Source organism: Chlamydotis macqueenii, chromosome 2, assembly GCF_036417535.1.
Source record: "Chlamydotis macqueenii isolate bChlMac1 chromosome 2, bChlMac1.mat, whole genome shotgun sequence".
In the NCBI taxonomy this organism is placed as follows: Eukaryota; Metazoa; Chordata; class Aves; order Otidiformes; family Otididae; genus Chlamydotis; species Chlamydotis macqueenii.
In genome coordinates this window covers 158,461,490-158,483,941 of record NC_141557.1, presented here as the reverse complement: position 1 = coordinate 158,483,941, position 22,452 = coordinate 158,461,490, and positions in this window count along the sequence as shown.

The following is a 22,452-nucleotide window of genomic DNA, read 5'->3' as shown; positions in this document are numbered from 1 at the left end:
ATAGCTGTGCTAGAACAACGCACATTTGGCAATTCAGCTGTGGCCTGAACTACACTGAACAGCATCCTCTGCAGTTGGCAGTGTTAAATGCTCTGTCATTACTCCGAAAGAGCAGCTTTTGTCTCTCAGATGATCAGGACAATCACATTTTTGTAACGGGAATATGTTTACAATCACTTTGTTTTTCTTATCTCTGACTAATGTTGTGTTTTATTGATAGTGGTGTTAGGAAAACCTCTACTGACTTGTGCAGAACACAGAAAGATTTTATTTTACAAAGGCAGTCAGTATGTAGAGTAAGTTAGCTCAGCAAAGGTAAGTTCAGGCAAAGATACTTGTTGGAGTGCTGCAGGAAGCACTCATCATGCCTGGTATTTGAAAAATCAATCCTCTGGGTTGCATTTACAGGCTTCCATTTGTATGTGGCTGAATGCTTATGAACCAGCTGCTCAAGCTGGTCAACTTTTCTCTTGACAACCAAAGCAGGTGGAGTTTAACAGCTACTTCCCCTTCCCTTCCTCCTTTCCCTTTGTTATTCCATAAAGATTTGCTCCAGGAAGACTACAAGTTTCCTTGTTATTGTATATGCATTGATATTGGTGTCTTTGGAAGGCCAAATGTGCCAAAGATACTCTGCTGCAGATGTTTTTTTCTTACATAGCTCTCACTGACCTTTTGCTAGGCTTGGTTTTGTGCTCTCAGCACAAGGCTTCAGAAAATGCAAATGCTTCTTATCTACTGTAAGAACGATTCAAATTCTTGCACTTGTTCACACTGAACTCTTCACAGAAGTTCAGAATCTTTCTGAAAAGACTCTGGGAACCAAAATCAGTGATGAACACTTTTGCAGCCAGAATGGAAAAAAAAAAAACAGTGTGAGGAAAACATTGTTGCAGTGTTGTAAGAAGATAGTTCTCAATTTTGTTACTGTGAAAATGACAATTTTTTAATGGGAATTTAAAAATTCAGATTATATTGACCTGCTCTATCAAATCTATTCAGGAGTTTTGAAACTTCTCTTTATATGTTCATCTTTGTCTCTTCCCTGGCCACCTCTTCTGCCACATACCTCTTGAAAACTCAGTACTGTAGGTTTGTATCATCTCAAACACTTGTACTTGTGCTCATTTTCTCTCTAGAAAAGATCAGTAAAGTATGCATAGGGACTGAATATACTTATTGAAGCAGAGGTGTAAATGAATAACCTAAGCAACCTAAGAAGTTAATAACATTAACTGTGTCCTGTCCCAAAAGAAGGAAAGGGATCCTGATCACTACTTTACTGATGGTAGAACTGAGAGCATGAACAATGGTACTTGTCACGTCAGACTCTACTGTGATATAAGCAGAGAAGCAACCACATGAGATGCTGGTGAAAAGAGACAAAGCTAGACTTTGCTCCTCTTTGTTTCTCTTTCCATGGCTGGAAGGTATCTTGACCTTGTTTCTTGCTTACTTCGGAGTATCCTGACCCCTCTTCTCCATCTTTAAATGCTTTGCTTTTACCTGCCTGTAAAAGGAAGATTCTTTATTGCTTTAATTTCCATGGTATGTGGTTGCTGTGTTTTGCTTCAGACAATATCCTGTGGCTTTTACTAGCTGCCACTTTGGATACCTCCTTGTGTTCATTGTGGCATCTTTATTTTCGTATCTGCTAATGAAATATGTTGTCTTGAAGGTTCCTTAGGGAGTTTTCCATTCCCTCCCCCTCATCTCACTTTTTACTGATGTTTTATATTCCCAATGAGATTTGATACCCAAGGACTTCTAGCTGTCTGTGTTGATTTATTGTCTCTCAGCCTCAAGCATCCTAATAGTGCCACATGCCATACTAGCAACTTGCGGAGTCCTAGGCTTTAAACTTGAATTCTGTGAATTTGCATGAGTGTTTGATTATATTCTTATCTAACAAGGGGATGAGAAAATATTTTACTTTTTAGCAAGACCATGCTGATTATCAATTTGGTTCTTCTGCAGTACCTGAAGGCTTAGGATAGTAGTGGTATCGTGTGGCTTTCCAAGGACAGTCTGGCTTGCAGGCTCATTTGCAATAGGAATGTATTTGCCATTTAATCAGGTTGATAAAAAATATATAAGAGATTAAATTTCCATTTTCTTTCATATGAAAATTAATTTATCTTGGTTCTTTTTGGTGATAAGAAGTGTATGTTTCTGTGCAGTTATATAGCAGGACTTCCATAATTACAATTTAGCTCTGTTGGCTTTCATAAAAATCTATCCATCCCTCTCCCATCTCTTAATATTGTCTTCTAATGGACTTGCATCCCTGTTGGAAGGTTTATCTTCTCCCATGTGGATAAATTTTGCTGAGCAAATGGGGTGCGGTTTATTGTTAGTGCCCCTCCGCAGAGATTTTTGGCATTCCCAAAGGTCCAGTTCTTTTAAGGGTTTTCCATCAGTTTGCAGCTGAATGAGCAAAGAGCAAACAGTTTAGAAAAAAAGAAATTATAGTTTATTTATTTTGTTGTTGATAGAGATCTTTCGCCTTACTGTGGAGCAGATCATGCCTGGGCTCACAACTTCTGCCACTAAGTTAATTGCTGTGGAGTGTTTGGTATTTCTGAAAGATTTTGGGGGCAGACTTAACCACTTGAAGCATCTTTCCCAAATTATTCAAAGATTAGTTTGAAGACATAGAGGAAACTCCATATTCCAGTATCAGTACCACCTAGCAGGAGATACCACCAAATGTTACTACAGCATTGAAATACAGATGCTCTGAATACTTTAAATATATTACATTTTGAGGTTTAGCTTTGAGTTCTTCACTGTTTCCTTTCACTTCCACAAATGAACGCCTTCACATCTCTAAAAGGGTCTCTATTGCGTTCATACTAGCTATTGCTATTTCAGGAGCTTTGTCCTTGGAAGAAACAAAGCAAAACAAAAAAAAAAATTGAACTATGCAGAGAGGAAATAAAACCAGAAATCAAGACTAATTTTTTTTTTGCTCTGCCCCTGGCAGTCAGCCTTTGCTTTCCACCTTTCTCTGTTTCTATGAGTGTCTCTAACGGTTGTTCCTCTTGCAGGCTCTACAAGCTTGCTAAGCCTGCTCTCCAAGTTTGAAACGTCTCCTTTCCTCAGAAGCAATGCTACTAAGCAGCTGGCACTGTCTGAGGGACACTCATTAATAGCCAGATTTTGAAGGACCACACACCCACATACTCTGGCTGAAACTGCTGGGACAGGGGTAGCTGCCCTGCACATCTGAGAAATACAGTCCTCTTTCAGTTCCAAAAACTGATGTGAAATTAAACTGTACAGTGCTGTCTAAAGGCACTGTCCAAAATACGATCCTAAGAGAAAGAGATTAGAAAAGAGGAGGAAGGGTGCAAATTCTCTCATTTTCTTCCATTGGCTTCCATTATTAATGTTCAGCAGTACACTGATGAGTGGCAGATTCGTTGATTCTTTTGCCTAGCTCAAGCTTTCGAACAGAAGAGAAGATATTTCAAGAGCCAGATAATGTGATTTTAAAAGCATAAAGAGTATCAGAAAGAGTGTGTGAAGACAGAAGCAGAACTCAATGTGGTAAGTTTTTTAAGAAGGTTGACTTTTAAACAAACTCTTTCCTTTTATGTCCACTGTGACTGGAATCACAATTGCTGTTGAGAATATAGGAAATAAATGTTTATATGTCTATAAATGTAAAACCAACCTATTTTACTTTGTTGAAAGGCATCTCAAACAATCATTTTGTCCAAAGTGGGATGGTCATAATTATTTGGAGAGAAAAATTTGATTACTTTTACAGTTTTAACTGCTTTAGAATAGATTTTCTTGAACTAAAAAACCCAACTAGTTCTGGTTTTGTCATCTGCAATTTTAAAAAGCAAAGCAGAAAACACATTGTGATAAATAAGGAGAGTGCTGGAGGATACTGAGAAAAAAAAAGTGCATCTTTACTTGAGATATTATGTGCAGAACTGATGCCTTATCTCAAAAAGGATATTTCAGTCCTAAAATGAATGCAAAGAAGGATGATTACTCTAATAGAGTGCTGGGAGAGGTCTCCTCTGAAGCAAAGCTGTGAAGTTTAATACTAGTTTAAAAAAAATACTCTAGAGGAAGAAGATCAAGAGTGTCCATGTTTTCCCTATATCTGAACATTTGGACAAAAGCACAGTCAATGAAACTAAATAGTGAGAAGTTCAAATTCAACCCACAAAAATGTTCTTTTCCACACAATTTGCATTTAAGATGCGCAACCTCCTGAGAACAGCAGTGAAAGTGAATTAGAAAGGGATCAGATATTTGTAAATGGTTAACAAAAGACTCAGTGATGCTAGCGGTAAATGTTTTGGAGTGGATTGTAAATCTTAAAGATCAGGTGAGATGGACCAAATTACCCCTTTGTGGGTCTTAAGTGTGTCATCCCTTGAAGCCTCTAATACCAGGGAGATACGCCATACTGTAATAATGGACAACTGCTCTGATCCAGGATAGTAATCTGGGATACAAGGGAAAAGTGCCTTAGGCTTTCAGCTAAGAGTTTGTGATTCAGCAAACCATGGGAATTAACTATCTACTTGAAATTAAACACTTGTCTAAATGTGGTGTTGTATAGGAATATGTTTACTGTTAAGAAAATCTTCCTCTTCATAAAATGTTACAGGAAGAAGCTGTAAAAACTGAATTAAGTCAGCATGAATTTGAAATTTTCCAGTGGATATTTTAAAGTTTTAAAGTGCTTATTCAGCTCTAATCCTTTTAGAGAATATTGCAGGCAGGCCTCAAGTTTCTTCTGCTTAGTAAAATGTTTTCATTGCTGCAATGGCCTCTCCATCACAGCTTCCTTGCTGTATGCTCAATTTTTTTTTTTTTTTTTGTTACAACAGTGCACACATTCAGGAGCTACCTTGTAAACAGATCTGCACAACATAAGCATATATCTGTACCAAAACAAAAATTTCAAGTGACTTGTGAATACCTGTTGCTCTTTCAGTTGAAATTAAAAACTTCATATCCTGGCAACCTAATCTAAGAGGTGGCGGGTTTGTGTCTAATGTACTGTAATTAATCCTGCTGACCCACCTTTATTTCTATATGTGTTGTCTTTATGAAAGTACCAAAGATGAATGACAAGGCTCAGATTCCCAATTAACCTTGCGAGCACCTTGTGTTTGGTATTGTGTAGATCCTGTGGAACAGTAAAGAAAAATTTAAACTCTGCACTTGGTTGATATGTGTATTTTGAGAGACATAGGGTTTCTTTTCCTGTTCATACAGCATTAAATACAGCACAGTTACAGGCTGAACAATGTACAAGCACACTTAAATCTTTTCTCTTGGAAATTTTAAACAGGAGGCAAGACATAAGAGGTGTTGTGTTGCTGAAAGTTTATTTCTGGATGAACAATGCATTTCTCTGATATTTTGTTGTTTATTTTCAACTTTAAGTAAATACTGTGGACAAGAAAAATATATTTTTCCTCAAGAGCAAGGTGTATGATCCCTTTTTAATATATTCATAAAGGGAATGGTAGCAGTCTTGTTTCAGCCTTTTCCAGCATCTAAATCTTGCTAAATAATTCAATAAAATCATGGCTACAGTGAATAGTAATTAGGTTTATGAAAGAAAGCACAGTTCCTTCAGGTAAAAGAATGAAGGCCCCTATTTCTCACATTGCCTAGGCAAACATCCATCATTGTTCACTGTTAATGTAACTACAGTTCACACTTGTTTTATACAAAGCAAGCAGAGTAATTCCAGCTTGAGAAAGCTAAGCTCAGAATATATCCTTGCACTTTTCAGTACAGCTGTTAAGTTTCACCCAGTTGTGCTTAATCCTAAAGCTAGGTGTGATTTCAATGGCGATTACATTGGAACATGAGATTTACCATGACTGGCTCTTAGAAAGATGAATCTCTGCCCTATCTCCAGGTATTAGCCAAACTTATCCAGTTTAGATGACCGGAGTGTTCAGAACAACTAATCAAATCTGTCCAACTAGACCACACCAAGTGGTCTGTGAATGCTGTTAAGCATTTAAACACTGATCAAAAATATTTAAAGGAACAAACCTTATAAGAAGTTTCCAAACTTCTCATTGGCAGATCCTGATTTGTGTTTGATATTTCACCATCTATCATTTTTAGCTGTTCACTTCAGTAAGATTTCCCTGGTTTATATTACCTTATGTGCCACTCTGTTTCTTCGACTGCTTCGAACAGTTCACAAATTTTCAAAGTGCACTGTGTTCTTGAACACCTTCTACTGCTGTGGCTGCTTGCTTAGGGGGTCAGAGGAGGTGAACATAGTCAAATAAATTTTTTGTACCAAAATAATTGCATCAATTCTATTTAGTCTGTCTCATCACAATCCTTTCAACGTGGCGAAGTCCTGCATTTCAATAGATAATAATCCGTAAAAAGACCCATTTTTGTCCGTTGTAAAGATTAAATAAATAATGAAAGGAATCAGAAGTACTGCACTACTCTGTAACATTATGCAATCAGCATGGCTGACGTGATTTATCAGTCTTTTACAACTCCTTTTGCTGCCAAAGAAACTGTTCCATGAAAAATATTATGTAGAGTGGGAGAGATTATTTTTCAGGTACGTCTTATTTTTATGACACAGATCAACGTAGATTCATTATATTTGTAGAAAAAGCCCGCCAGTCATAGAAACCTTCCCTTTGCTTCCTTCCACTCTTATTTTCCACCAGGGTTCCCCACATGGGAACTATGCCCTCCCACTTCCCTTTGAACCAGTGAGCCAGCCCAGACTTGTATGCCCGCAAGGAACACAACTGTTTTCCTTGCTATATGCTTAATATTTAATATGTAACATTCAGCTCTGTGTTCTAAGTTAAATTGTTCAATAGACTATGTATTATTCAACAGATGGAACTTAGAATGTTTAATAATCAGGAATTTAAGAACCATCTATACAAATGGGCCTGATTACATAACATTTCCTTGCTTTATTGTAGGTTCATTATTACTTTTAGTTCTTTCATTATTTGATTAAGTTGAAAGTCAAGCAGTTTGTCATCCAGGACACTTCTAGCATTGACCTGCTTTCTTCCAGATAAGTACAAATGTGCAGTTAGTACTTAGCCCGAGTGCATAATGCATGCAAAATTAATAGATGGACAAAATCTGCTTGAGTGTTACAAAACCAGGACAAATGAATGTGCTGGGATTTTTTTCCCCCCTCCATATAGTTTCTTACAAAGGTTTAGAGGTATTTTTGCAGCGTATTCTTTTATTAAAGAGGGTGGAGGATTCATACTTGCTGGCACATGCAAATTACTTTTGCATTCCCAGCTCCTGTTTTTATTTATTTCATAGTAACAACTGAGTCCCCACCGGACTGATTTGCTGTGCAAGCACATACTAAGAGTAAGGTATCTTCAGTGAACTACAGAGCTCACAACTGAGTCTAGAGAAAGGCTAAAGAAAAGTAGCACAGATTTTCTATGGTTTTTTTTATTGACCAGAGAGTTAAGTGTGAAAAAAATCTGGGGCCAGTTTTATTCAAGGTGTTTGGTTGACTCACTTCCACTTAAATGAATGTGAATTAAGAGCCAAATTGCAGGTTAAAAAACTAGCTGACAGTGACATTAAAAAAAAAAATTATATCAGGTCTTCACTAGAGGCATAAATTGCCCTCAGGTTTGCTGATATCCATTCCAAAATGAGTCCATTTTTTAGTACAACCACTGAAATAATTTTGTACTTGATAAATAATACTAACTCCCTACCCTCAGTGAGAAACCTAGAGCTGCTATGATATGATTCCTCAAGAAGTAGGAGACACGGCTGTTAGCACTTATCCTATCTTCCTGCAGCAGCAGAAATTCAATCTAACAAATCCCCTCTGAGATCTGAGAAAGAAGACGATGTCTAGTAGTATCAAGATAAGCAATTTTTTTTTCCTCTTTTCAGTCCATGACAAACCTTATCAATTTTATCTGGGCAAAACCACCATTCTCGGATTGTTAGAAATCATCTTGTAATTTTCCAACCTAAGTCTATTTCTGAACATAATGTATCCAACTGATCTTGTGCCAGTATCATACTTAAAGTTAGCTAACTCTTCCACTATCTTGACATTCATCCTTTACAAGCATGAGTCACCGTATTCTCCCTCAACCTTTATATTCCTATGCCAACTAGAGCTTTTTATGTATCCTGGTCCCACAACGATTTTAGCTGACCTTTTTTGTTCCTCTTTCTATTTATGTTCTCTCTTGAAAACAGGAGCTTAGAAGTGTAAATACAATTACAACTGAGACCACACCAGGATTTTTTAGAACTCTATGGGTAGTTCCTTACCTATACTAAAACAAATTCAGAATGCTGTGCCATTTGTACCCGTACTGTGTTGGCTCTGTCCTTGCTGTGAGGAACTTGCTCATGGGTCTGAGCTATACACGCACATCTTGGAGATGAACAAAGATGAGGTGCAGTCTGTTGGACATCCGGTAATAAGGGCCACAGTAGATCACAAAGGAAATAAGTCATATTTGAAGACACAAATTAGTGTTTATTTCCTTTCCAGGGCAAACAGTTTTATCTTTATTAGCATATGGTTTGGTGTCCCTTCACATTTATATCATACGACGGCATTCTGGTTTTCCAGGCAGACATATCTCAATAACATCCCTGTTGAATTAACAGCAAATAAATATATTGGATTGTCAGATGTCCGTGCCCAGGTGCTGGCATTGGGGCTGCAGGGCGGCCTGTGTGAGAAGAGGCCAGGGCTGCCCCAGTGTCGTAATTCACCATGACACCCAGGCTGGACACAGCTGGTCCCAGCTGGTCCCAGCCGGCTCCAACAGCCCCACCACAGGACACAGCTGAGCCCCTCAGCCAGGCTGGGGGTGCCAGGAGGGGGGAAAACCGGTTTGGGAAAGGGCCCAAGGGGGCAGAGGCAGAGGAGGAGGAAGGCGAGGAGGGAGCAGCAGCAGAGGGACCCCGAGGGCGCAGGAGGAGGAGGGCAGGAGGTGCTGCAGGCCCGGAGCAGGGATCCCCTGCAGCCCTGCACAGACCCCGCTGGAGCAGAGAGCCAGCCTGCAGCCCGGGGAGGGCCCCAGGCCGCAGCCGGGGGATATTTCCTGCAGGAGCTGCGGCCCTGGAGAGCCCAGGCGGGAGCAGGGTGTCCCTGCAGGGCTGCAGCCCGGGGAAGGGCCCGCGCTGGAGCAGGGAGAGGTGTGAGGAGGGAGCAGCGGCCCAGAGGGGCTGGGGTGGGCTGACCGCAGCCCCCAGCCCCACCCCTGCGCCCCCTGGGAGAGGAGTTGGGGGTGGAGAGGTGACATTGGGCAGGGTAGAAAGAGGGTGGAAGAAGGTCTTTAATGCTTCTTTTTGTTTTTCACTATCAGAATCTATTTTAATTGGTAATAAATGAAATTAATTTCCCCAAGTCAGTTTTCTAAGTCTGGCTTGCCTATGACAGTAACTGGTGAGTGATCTCCCTGACTTTATCTCGACCGATGAGCTTTTTCATCCTATTTTCTCACCTCGACCTGTTGAAGGGGAGGAGTGAGTGAGCAGCTAGGTGAGAGTTTGGCCCTTAGCTAAAGCTAACCCACCACAGAGAAAAGCAGGAATGACCATATTGTCTTGTTCTTACAGGGCTTCTCAGAATGATTTTTAAAGGATCTCCGTGTCCTTCATGTTTTACCAAGGGGAAAAAGGAGCCTGTTTTGGGATCAATTGATGTGCTCATTTCGCCCTGCCTGAGGGTTTATCATGCTCATGTTTCACTGCTTCTCCATTTTTGGATGGTTGAGAGAAGTGTCTTGGCTCTCCTTGCTGGCCCAGAAGAAACTGTAAGCATAAAGGTTGTGGTCTGCATTTTTGCCTGCTTGTGAGAGCCCTCTCTGAGCCAGAGGTCATATAACATGGATACATATCTGTTCCCAGGTTAGTTAGTCCTTCTCAGAGCCCTTGAGATATATTAATTCAGGCTTTGAGCCACACTAATACAGTTGCATGTCTCTGCCTATACACTCAGCCAGCAGAGACTGGCTATTTTTATTTCTTCTGCCTGCATAAATCCACAAGATATATTCTGAATGACCCTGCACTGAGGTTTGCCAGGAAAAAAAAAAACATAACTTGAAGAATAGGAAATTTTGTAATTTATTTCAGCATTTAGAAGGAAGCAGCTTCTTCCCAAAACATCTAGATATGGTCCGCATAGCATTAAATGTTATGTGCATGAGATGCTATAGAGTTTGTATGTGCACTTACGCTGAGAGAGCAATGCTGCTCAAGGAGATGTGTTTGTAAATAGTACTGTGACATCCCTCTGAATTACAGCAGTCTGCTAGATTCCTGGTGGTGAGAAGAGACATGCTAAGGATGTGCAAAAGAGTTAAGCATGATTGCCTCACCCCAGGTGTGATTCAGAGCTTTCTGTGAAGCCGTGACTATCTTTTAAAAAAAGTATTCGCTCAAGCTGTTCTGAGATATGAAGTGAATTGTCTCAAATGTTAATGGGCTGGCTGCTTCTGGCAGCACGAGGGAAATAAATGCTCTAATGTGCATTAATGTGCATGTCACTTCTGCTGTGCATGTGACTGCCTCTCTACCAGAGACCACCAACACCAACGGCTGGGAGTGACAGAAATCTCATCTTTGTTACCCAAATGCAGGAAACCCAGTTTATGAGGTTGTAGGAGGGAGTATACATAATTGCAGGTCAGCGTTTACAGAGGTGGAAGAAATGAAGGACCAGACTGGAGCGAGGAAGTGTGCAGTGAAATGGGTGCCAAGCAAGTGAATCTCATTTTTAATGTGTAAACCTTTAGCCCTAGGTGTTGATCACTGTAACTCAGATATGCTCGCAGTACCAGTATACATACAAGAGTGTAATGGATTTTTCTGGTTTGGTCTGCACTAGAGCTCACTCTATGTACAGTCTTAGGGCCATGAGGTATTTCCCATCATGTGCAAAAAAGCATGTAAGGAACAGTCCTTCAAACTCAAAGTCTGAATATGATTTTTCTTTTCATGAATTTTCCTGCTTTGGTTCTCAAGCAATACTTAAAAATAAATAAAATGCTATGCAACTATGATCATAGACATAGATATTTAAAGTTAAACTAATCCCATTTGCTTATGGAATGCAAAAAGAAAGAGTAACAATTACTAGAAGGATATTTTTATGCCATTGGCTGAATGATGAGTGATAAACTTGATGGCTTGTTTCTCATCTGCCTTCTAGTGTTCAGGACGCTGTGTCTTCTGGTGCATTCTTATGTCCAAGGACTTGTTTGAGTGTGGGAAATAAACAAGGAAAGTGAAGAAAAAAATGAAAATGGAATAACGATTGAAATAGCAGAAAATACATTCTAATGTCCTTCACGGTGCAAATTCAGAGGATTCAGTTTAGTTCATGGATTTGTTCCATTAGAGAAACAGGAGAAAAAAAATACTTTGCAAAACTGATCAACAACTCCAATCTCACCTCAGATTTCTTAGTCTTTTAAAATATTAAACTGACAAAATTTTGTATGTATGTGAAATTGTGCAAAGATTGATATATTCAGATATTATTTTCCTGGTGACTGAAACAGATTTACTGAACTTTCCTAGAAATACCTTTTGGGTAATTTAAAATGTAAAATTATGTTAATTTAGAACTTGAGAAATATAAATGTGAGAATATTTTAGAGAACAACTTTGTTTTGAAACTGAGCTGATCCTTTAGAACCAGCATTGTATTAGTCATCATCTCAAAATATTTTTATAATTTCAAATTCAATTGGAAAAGAGAAATTTAAAAAGTATGTGGAGTTCATAGCAAGATAGCCAGGGCTGGAATAAGCTCTCAAGGTTTTTGCCGCCTTACATCCAGCGACATGCAACATGCAATATGCTGTCACTTCTGTTAGGAGGTAGTGCTTGTCGTCAGTTTGTGCTGTGGCCACTCAAGCATCAGGACCCTGTTTGGCCCCGTTAAAACCCAAACACTATGTGCTAGTTTGGGATATTTATGTAGATTGCAGAGGATGATGCTAACACCTAATAAGCATAAAGGGACTGTTACCATCCTTTGTCCCATGTGGCAGGGCAAACAAGGGATGGGAACTGGACAAAACAATAGGTAAGGGTTCATCACTTCTCCACAGACAGGCTGTAAGAGGAGCCTTCACTGCTTTTCACCTTGATCTGCCCCTCCTTTCTCTTTCATATCTCTTTCATATCTGTGTGTTGGCAGGGAACTGGGTTATGCAGGCTTTCAAGGCAGAGGGAAATATTTACTTTTCCCTTTGTGTTGAAAAGATTGAGTCTCTCTCTTGCCCCATTTAATTTCAGAGCTGGGTGATGAAGCCAATGCTGTGTTTGTGACTAGAGAAGAAAGGAAAATAAAAAGAATGTGATGTAATGCTCTGATAAATTCAGTGATTATCTTTAGTGTTCTTTAGCTTTCCTTTTTATTGGTTTGACATCTACCTGCTGTGCCAATCTGTTAGCCAGAATGTCGTCACTGAGAAGTACGCATGCATACAATCTCTGTTTTTCCTTTCACAGCCTGAGTGCAAGGCAGTCTACTAAGGGAAGATTTGGAAAACTGGGCAAGTGACTTCTGTAGTGAGCCAAGTTATAGATATCATAGCATAATTTAGGATGTCTTTAGCTCTGCTCCCTGCTCAAAACAGTCAACTGGGAGGTCCGTTAAGATTCCTCAGGGCTTTATCCATTTCAGTCTTGAAAACATCCAAGGATAGAGACCACAATACCTCTCTGGACAACATGTTCCACTGCTGGACTGTCCTCGTGGGGCAAAGATTTGAATCTCTTTATTTAAGCTTATGCCTATTATTTCTTGTCCCACTACCATGCACTGCTTTGAAGAACTTTTTTCCATCTTTTTGGTGATCTCTCCCCATAGGTACTGAGGCGGCTGCTCACCCCTCAAGAGTCCCTCCAAAGCAGTCTCTTACCCGGGCTGAACAAGCCCTGGTCTCTTACCCTCTCCTTACTCCACAACTGCTTCAGATCCTACCATCCAAGAGGCGCTCTGCTGAACTTGCTTTGGTTTATCCATGTTATTCTTGCACTGGGGGAACCACAACTGGATGCAGTATTTAGGAGGTCTAAAGAGTGCTGAGGGTGGGAGGGATAATCCCTTCCCTTGATCTACAGGCTGTGGCCCTGTTGTTACTGCCCAGGAGCCTGTTGGTCTTTGCTGCCAAGGCTCATATTCACCTCACTGTACACCAGGACCCCCCGAGCCTTTTCTGCAGTTCATCAGCCACAGCGTCTGTTGCTTCCAGTGCTTCTTCTGTCCCAGTCCCCTACACTGAATCAGTGATTCCAAGGACACAGCAGTGTTTGTAAGAGCCATATTTTGCAGTTGTCCTCATCGATTGCTGGTTCTATAGATATATGAAACAATATTCTTGATGTTATGCCATGATGTTGTGTTGGGCAGAGTAGTGCCAGGTGCCTCATGCTCCCACCTATGCTGTAGTGTGTGCATGTAGAGTTTCCTACTTGCACTGATGTGGCAGGGAAGACCATAAAATATAATCTGATGATGGAGCTGTGCCCAGGGCTTTGGCTCTGAGTAAGGTGCTGTTGCTGTTAGTGCAGGTTGGGATTTTTCCTGCTGAGATGGAATGGGACAGGAGGAATTAAAATATGGGGTTTTTTTCCCCCTCAGATCTGGGAAGCAGAGAAGGAAAAGGAAAGTACCATTCTGTCATATGCAGTCATCTCCTGGATTCTGACCATGCTAGATAAGGTGTACTACAGCTGTTCCTCAAGAATGACAGGGCAATCTGCAAGAAAAATCCTCAAGAATTTTCTTTTTTCTTCCTTTGTAGCTAGATAATATATATATATATTTTAAATCAGTATTTTCTATAATAGCCTGAAGAAGGTTATTCTGCTTTGATTGAATGCTGAATGTGAGTTCTGCTAGGAGGTTCAGTTTACTGGGAAACTAAGTCCCTCCCTGTTCACATCAAACCTCCAGCTGAGAAGTTAGTAAACATAAAGGCCCAAGTCCTTCCATCTCTAGTCATTCAAATATCTTTAGGTATCAACATCCAGGCTGTATGGTCTTAGTGTTAAAGATATGCCTAAGTGGCTGGGACATGTATTTTCACTGCCTCTTCTTGTCATATGCTCAATAGAAGCATACTGACAAATGAAGAGGAGGAAATGTGTTTGAGTTGTGTACCTGTGGACTTCACTATGAATCCCATGCTACGGAAAATCCCTGAAGCCCTCCAGTTGCTCTCTGCTTGTGTGGTTTACCTCTTGCTTTAGACTTGTAGTAGTTCTCATTCTCTCTTCAATAAATAATAAGCTATAAGAAAAACAGATATAGCAGATGTCTACGGAGATATTAAGACATGGTTCTGTGATTTTTTATTCAAGATGATATCTTTCACCTTTCTTTGAACTACCAAAGACTGAAAGGCATCGTATACCTTGCATAGCCCCCTTAATGAAAACCATTAATATGTAGCTTATCTTAAAGTTACAACACATGTGTATTTCATAACCGTTGTTTGGACTTCCATGCAAAGAGAGAAAAAAATTTTGTTGGCATTAGCTCTACAAAGCAGGTAGGTTTAGTTTCTTCAGACTAATTTTTCCAGCCACCCAGGAGAGAGGTAGGAACTGGTCCTTTGGCACGATGTAGCCATGGTCTATGGAACGTCAAAGGTTAGTAAGACTGAGACTCAGACACTGTGCTCTGAATGACAAGCAATTTCTGCCTCCAACCCTCAAAGCAAGCTCAAAAATTTTAAGGCACTTCAAGAAGTCTAGGCAAACTAAACTCCCACATTTCTACATGAACTGTATTTTTTCTTTCCACTCAAAACATCCCAACATTTTCTTTGATTTTCCAGTTCATTCCTTCCCTGAAAATAACAAAGAAAAAGAAGGCAGGCATCAAAGGATAAGCTCCCCTGAAATGAGCCAGTGACTGTGCTACAAAATGATCAGAGAAGGTTCCTGGAATCTTGTCCCCAACATCAGATTATCCCTTAGGCTGTGTGTTGCGTGAACTTGCTGTAATGCACAGCAATTACACAGTAGCTGTATTGCTGTGGCAGGGTAATCATGGGATGGACACGTGTCTGAGTTCAGTCAGGAACAGGAAGAACAGAAATTAAATTCACTTTAACACCAGAAATCCTCTGTTATTTTAAAAATGAGACCTTATGAAATTTTAGCCATTTACAGAATGAAAGAAGGAGGTCATAGTCTCTCAACCGTTAATGCTTGTGAACGGGTTACTTTGATCTGTGCTTCTTGCCTGCTCTGCCATCTTGCCAGAACACAGGAACTCAGCTTTATGGTTTCTATTATCTTCATGGCCTTTTGGATATATGTTCATCACTCTTCTTTACCATCCTCTAGATTACTATTTTGTAACTGTTACGAGCTTGGCTTGCTTTTCTGAAGGAGGATCTGAAGCTTCATGCTTGCTAGTAACTCAGGAGGGGAGAATGAACACGAGGTAGTGAGGGAGGAAATCACGGGGTGTGTATCTCTACTTGTAATAGATTAACTTAAGCAGTGTATGTCTGCATTTACACTCCACCCAGTAGCTGTGCAAGTCTTTCCAAAGCAGTCTCCAATGTAGACATGCCTCAAAAGTTGCCACACTGAGCTTCTTCCACCTCGTGATGCTATGAAAGACCCATTTGCTGAAAGCCATTTTGAATATGAGGTAAGGAAGTCTCCACTAGCATCTTCTATCGTTGACAGAGGTGGTTGGGACACTGTTCTGGTTTTGTTGCAATGGAGTCTATAGAGCTGTGGTAGGAAGATGGGATTCATCAGTCTGGATAATGACATCTTATATTACATAGTCCAGAACTGTGGGAACTGTTTAGAGTTTGACTTTTCACTGATCTTACTCTTTCATACTGTTGCACCTCCATCTTGAGACAAGGAAGACAATAATGTCTCTGGTGGTTTCCATCTTACCACTGTGTAAATGGGCTTTGGAGAGGCATTGACCTAGAAAGAAATATGGCTGTTGGAAGTTACGAGTCAGCACTTAAAGCGACTTAAACCAGGTGTTCACACCTCCATCACTGTTGAAAGGGGTTGTTTGCCACTCGCTTGGGTTTTGTACAACAGTTTGCCATCCAGTGGCTGAATAGCGTGTTGCATGCAAGCATATCTTTCAGTAAGCTGTTTGCAACTCTGTCCATTTTCTATCTGTAAATTTTCTCTAGCACATTTAGCTTATCTGTACTATGGTTTACCTAGACAAAAAATGAGGATGCTGTTTCTCCTCTACTTGCAAGGATGCAATGTGAAGCTTTTCAGAAGTAATGTCGGACAAGTGTTTGGTTCTGATGTGTTTTTTTTTTTTAAATCTCTGTATTGCAAACTCCACTTCATAGCAAGGTACTACTAGTACAGCCTGCTAATGGGTATTTTGCATTATAAAAGATGTATATAAAAAAGAAGCTGAAAGCCACTAGGGAAGAGTCTTAAACAAACAAGCCCATCTGGCTGTTTAGTGAATTAATAAGTATTTTAGGCAGGAGTGATACCGATGAGTGCTGTTAAGGTTGTCCAGCATTTCTTACAGTAATACTCCAGTTTTTATTGCTTATAATTTTGCTGTGTCTTAATTGCTTGGGCTGAAACTCTTTATGCAGGGGCATCTGCCTTGCACTGAATTAATTTTGGAAATCTGCAGCCAAAATAGTGTATCTGTTTCCGTGAAATTATCTAGGAGAAATAATCAGTTTTGCCCACATTAGAAGGGACTGTATGCTCTTCTTCAGAAGACTTGCACTCATCTGCTTGGGAGCAGAAATTCCAAAGAGAAAAGAGAAGAAGAAATGGACTTTCTGTTGCATCTATTGCTCAGAACATCTATCTTAAGACAGCCCATTAACATTTGAATAAACACAATTTTCTGATGTTCAGCAGTAACTAGACATAAACAGCTAAGTTCCCCTGACTTGCTGACTGCACTGGATGTTTTCCAGTCTGCATCAAACAAGAATTTCTCTGCAATTTTCCATCCTTTTTATGGGATGCTGTAGGTTAGATCAGCTCCAAGGTGGGACACCAGGTGAGAGGTGGGACACCCAAGGTGGGAGGAAGGCTCCCTGCACTGTGCCCAGGCTAAATAGGGCTAAATACAGAACAAAACTGGCAAAGGGGTGCCTAGGAGGTAATAAGAGACCTAGGAGGAGACCAAGTGGTTTGAGTTTAGGATATTGAAGGTTGACTGGCACTGATGTGTGTGAGGTGATTATATGTATATGGCAGAATGTGTGTGTGGAGGAAAAATGAGGCTATGTATATAACTAAGGGAGAGGTTAGCAGTGGGTGAACTAAGGGGACAGAGATCAGGAGTCTGTGAAATGCATGCTGGGAGCAGCGGGGTATGGGACTAGTTCGTGATTTCACAGAATGGTTGATGTAAGAAGGCACCTCTTGAGATCATGTGGTCCATACCCTACTCAGAGCAGGAGGAGGAGGTTGCCCAGGACAATGTTCAATCAAGTTTTTAATATTTCCAGTGATGGAGACTCCACAACCTGTCTGGGCAACCTGTTCCAGTGTTCAGAGAGTTCAGCATTGACCTTCAGAAAGTCTTGTCTGCTTGTGTGGGTGCCTCTGAGAAAGTCTATGCCTTGTTTTCCATGCACAAAATAAATAGCAATGATAGCCTTTTTTTTTTTTTCCGTAGGGGTGTTTAGAAAAATAATGATTGTTTGTGATTCTGTGACACTTGCAGTGGTGAGTGAAGTGCTCTGCAGGTCCTGAGGCTGTCTCTAACATGATGTTTCAGGCATGGGCTCTGTTATTCACAAAATCCCTCTTCCCCTCACTTTCTTTCTGCCTGCACCGTGGACATAAAGCTGAGGACGGAGGATGATAATCTTGCGTATTTGGGTTCACATTTTGCTTCAGCCATTGGTAAGATAAGAAACATACCTTCAAATCAAACTACTGCGTTTTGCAGAGGACCCTAGAAAGATGTGTTTAAGTAGATATCTGATATTGGTCACTCTTTAAAGAGGTCCAGAATGTGTTTATCCCTCATTCCTATAGTTCATTGTCAGTAGATGTGTTACTTTCCAGAACTTTGTTCTATGGTACACAAAGACACTTCAGAAATTGTTTTTGAACTCCTAATACTTCTGTAGTTCCTTCAAGTCCTATCAGATGTTTGCATCATGTTAAGCATTTGAAAGGTGTTTAGTTTATTTACTCTGGGTTTTCTATCTAATATGCAGTCTTCCAGAGTGAATGAGAAGACTGTATCCTGAGATTTCCAGCTGCCTTCCAGGTAAGGGAATCACTGGTCGGTAAATGTAACTTTTTCTTATTTAAAGTAAGGCTGTCTACTTTGCAGGTTGGCTATAAAAAGTAAGATGCTGGATTACAAAGTGAATGGCAGAATGAAACAAAATATTAAATGGATAGCAGCTGTATGAGGAGTCTGTGCCTTGAGGATGAGATAAATGCAAGGAGTTGTAAGAAGTATAATCTTATGCCCTTGAAACTTTTCTTGGATACAACTATTAAAGCAGGTCAGGTCTTTGTAATCCTTGTATATATTATACTATGTGGGGATTTTTGTGTGAAATACATGCTTAGGAAAATTATAAATTATACTTTATACTGAGAGGGATTATTATTTTTCTAGTGCTGTAGTCTTTACCTTTAATTCTCCTGTATGATACATGAAAATGCTGCATGATTTTAAAAATGCTGCATTATTTCAAAAACACCTTTATACTGTGGTACTCCCCAAGAATCTGTTACATTTATTAGAATCATAGACTGGTTTGGGTTGGAAGGGACCTTTTCCGGTCACCTGGTTCAATGCCCCTGTCATGGGCAGGGACATCTTTCACCAGACCAAGGTGTCCAAAGCCCCGGCCAACCTGAGTTTGAACACTTCCAGTGATGGGGCATGAATGATAGAGCTCTGACTGTCACCAGATCCGTGAAAATATATATAGATCTATTTTACTTAACCATTCTGGACATATTTTATCAAATAGCTGCATGAAAGGCAACTTCTGATCCCCTCTCCTGTTTTCCTCCTTCTTCCTTTGCTTAACTCCTTCTTTGTTGCATAGCATGAATCTGGATTATGTACGACTGTGTTGCCTTTCGCATCAGAGGATATTTCAAATCCTGCTATACCAATATGGTGCAATGCTTCCTGAAAGACCCTTGGCCATCTGAATAGTCCTAGAGGGTATAGAGGACCCAGATGAAATCAAAGCCCCAAGACTGAAAGAGCTGCCTTTTCTTGTGGGCCAGACGCTTTCCCTTTGGACCTTAACTGTTACCTGAAATTATAAAGACTGAGTAGAATGAAATGGCTCCCTGAAAACTCTGCATTGCAGCCAAGAGGTAAATTCAGCTTCTCAGTTAATCAAAAGAGAAGATTAACTTTCTCTGTCCATTAACTACAGAGCTGTCGAGTCTCCTGCTGCTAGCCTGAAGCACGCATTTGGCCCTACCTTCTGCTCCCCAGCCATGGTATTGATATCCACAGTGCACCGTGACAGGGTTTTTGTGCTGCAGGCTGTGTCCCAGAGCTTGAAGAAAGCTGTTGCAGCCAGGATGCCATCACTGCCTGTGATCACTCATTGGGTGCTCCAGGTGGAAGCTTAGTGTTGTGGTCTTTCCCTGCCACATGATACAGCTTGCCTGAGACACATTCTCTTCCTTGTCCTGTATGTGTGTTTAATTCACATGCTTGTGCCTTATCGTGTAAGGTTTTATGTGTTGACATTTAGGTATCTGGGGAAGTTTGCAGTTCTGAGTTTATTTCAATTAATTTAAGATTTATTTTTTTTTTTTAAATATCCTGCTTTTAGCAGAACTGGTAGACTGACTATTACAGTACAGCTCAAGTAGTATAGAGCAGCAGACTGAAAAGAAGTCTACAGCCTGTAGAGATGATTCCCAGCCCAACGTGGGCCCTGCAGGGTGGACTGCTCCACTGAACATCTATTAGGTATCCTGCTACCTAATGGGGATATCTGCTCCAGGTTATTATTAAATAACCCGAAGACTCTACACAAAGAATCTAAAATATTACATTTACTGCCTATGCTGGGCTCTGGGACACAAAGTATGTCCAAGGATGTCTGTGCTGTTGGGATTTTAGCCAGTCTGGGAACATTGAGCAGCTGCACAGGCACACATATCTTTACTGATGAAATCTCAGGCTCCTGTGGGGCTAAGGTGGCAGCTAAGAAGGCATTTCCAGAAGGTAAGTCTTGGTTTTAAACATTGTTGGCAGGCATCAGAGCTCAGGTGTCTGATTTGGTGGGATAGCTCTTCCAAACAAGAGTTAGAGAGGGGATTTGCCTTTACCTCAGGGGGTTGTAGATAAGTACAGCAAAGTTAGTCAGCCTTGGTGTCTTCCTGACAACAGGAGAGAGAAAAGGAGACACAAGGGAAAATTTAACTGATTTGTTTTAGAAGTCTGTGTTAGGCTAAGTTGATTTACTTCTCTTCAGTATTTAAAACAAGAAAATAATCTAGACATTACTAAGGTGCATAAACATAGGTGTCTGGTACCATCTGAGATGTCCTAAAGGGTCTGTAATTCCTAAAGTGGGAAGATAGGACATAGGTCCTACCCTTAAAAATGAAAGTTGTGACTGAAAATGCAGCCTTTCCTCTAGGCTTTGTCAAATGGCTAAGACATCTCCTTTCTTAAAGAATCATATCTACTTATGCAATCAATATGCTTTACGTATTGTAACATGACTTATTTCCCTAGTGAACTAGTGCAGGTCCTACCATGAAGGACCTTCTTGCACGACTGAGGTCAAATGAATTTCACCTTTTTTTGTTTTTTTTTGTTTTGGTTGGGTTTTTTGTTTTGTTAGAACTTTATACCCACTTTCTACTCCCTTCACACAGTTGAAGATGTGTACTCTGCAGAGTCCAGACAGTGAGATATAAGAGCCATTAGTTTTAGTGGGCTCTGCATGTCCTTTGGGGGACATTTTTCCTCAGTGTTGCAGACTAGCGCCAACAAGAGGATTAAGGTGGGCACATCCTCAGTGATGTAATACACCAATGCTGAGCCAAAGTGCCTGAAGCCAAAGGAGCCAAATATCTTCTGCTATTCTTATGTGTGTTCTTGAAATCAGAGATGCAGCTCTCGAAAAATTGCCCTAATAAGCAAACTTCAAAAATATAAGCTTGCAAGCTGATGACACGTCCCTCAGCAGATACATTTTGCAGTACTCTCCCTGATTTAGCAGAAATAAGATCTGTTTGTGGTGTCAGTGATCTATTCAGAATAACCATGGGTTTTGCTGTCAGCTAGTTAGTTATGGAGTGGGTGATTTAGGTTTGTTCACAGTCATTGCTGCAGTCAGATCTTCTCCTCCTGCACCCAGAATTACAGCAGGGAATTCTCTGGGCCATACATACACCAAATATTATCTTTTAACTCTTGAGAAAGCATTCAAAGTACTAATTTTACATGCATTACATTTTAAAATATTAAAATAGATAACATTTCTTATTTCTTTTTTGAGTGGTAGAAAGGCCCTTTGGGTCAATTATTCCATATAGTCTCTGAGTGGACATCAGAATGGTTGCCTAAAAAGATATTAATTAAAAAAACCTGTAGGGGGAATGGTTTATATGATGACTAGTTTTATAAGATACATGAAGACTTGGAAACGGGAAGCTATTCTAAGGAAGTCTGACAATGCATACTGGCTGGCACATTTTGCTCCTCAGTTGGGTGCTTCCAGGTTCTCCCATAGTAATGAGATATGCAGAAAATGCCTTTATATGAACCACATTATGACTCTTCAGATGAACATGGTGTGGAGACACTTTCTTCTAGAATACCTTGAGAAGAGGTGCTGCCAGCACATCTCCTACAACTATTTCTCCAGGTCTGATACTTCAATAGGAAACACCATCCAGTGCATCTTCTTGGTGCCTCAAGCTCACAGATTCATATTGTCTGCAGTGTCCAGGCTGCAAGCAGAGCTCTGGCAGTAGGAAGTAAATCCCTTTAGAAAGTTTCCACCAGTGTTTTCTTCTTTTTCACTAGGTTTTAGACAGGGTTTCACAATGTCCTGCCAACAATACAAGCTCCTGAAAGAACTGTCATGGCTTATGAGCGTTATGTAGCTTTACACTGAAATTTTTGGATGGAAGTGACATTTGATTGTTGTGACCTTGCTGTGTCTTGTGATGTTCCAGTGCAAAATTAGAGCCTCATGACATGCGTATTTGATAGATAAATGGCAAGTGAATGCCTTGATTTCACATGTCTCTCTCAGTTAGGACTCCACATTTTGATCGTATGGCAGTCCATCCACCTGAGGTCTTTTTTGTTTCTTATTTTCAGATCCCTAGAGAAAGGCAAACTTCAGCTTGTTTGCTTCATGTAATTAGGCATGAAAGTATTAGTGTCCTGGGCTGTGTAAGAAGGTTCCTTTCAGAAAGTTTTTTTCTCACTTTTTT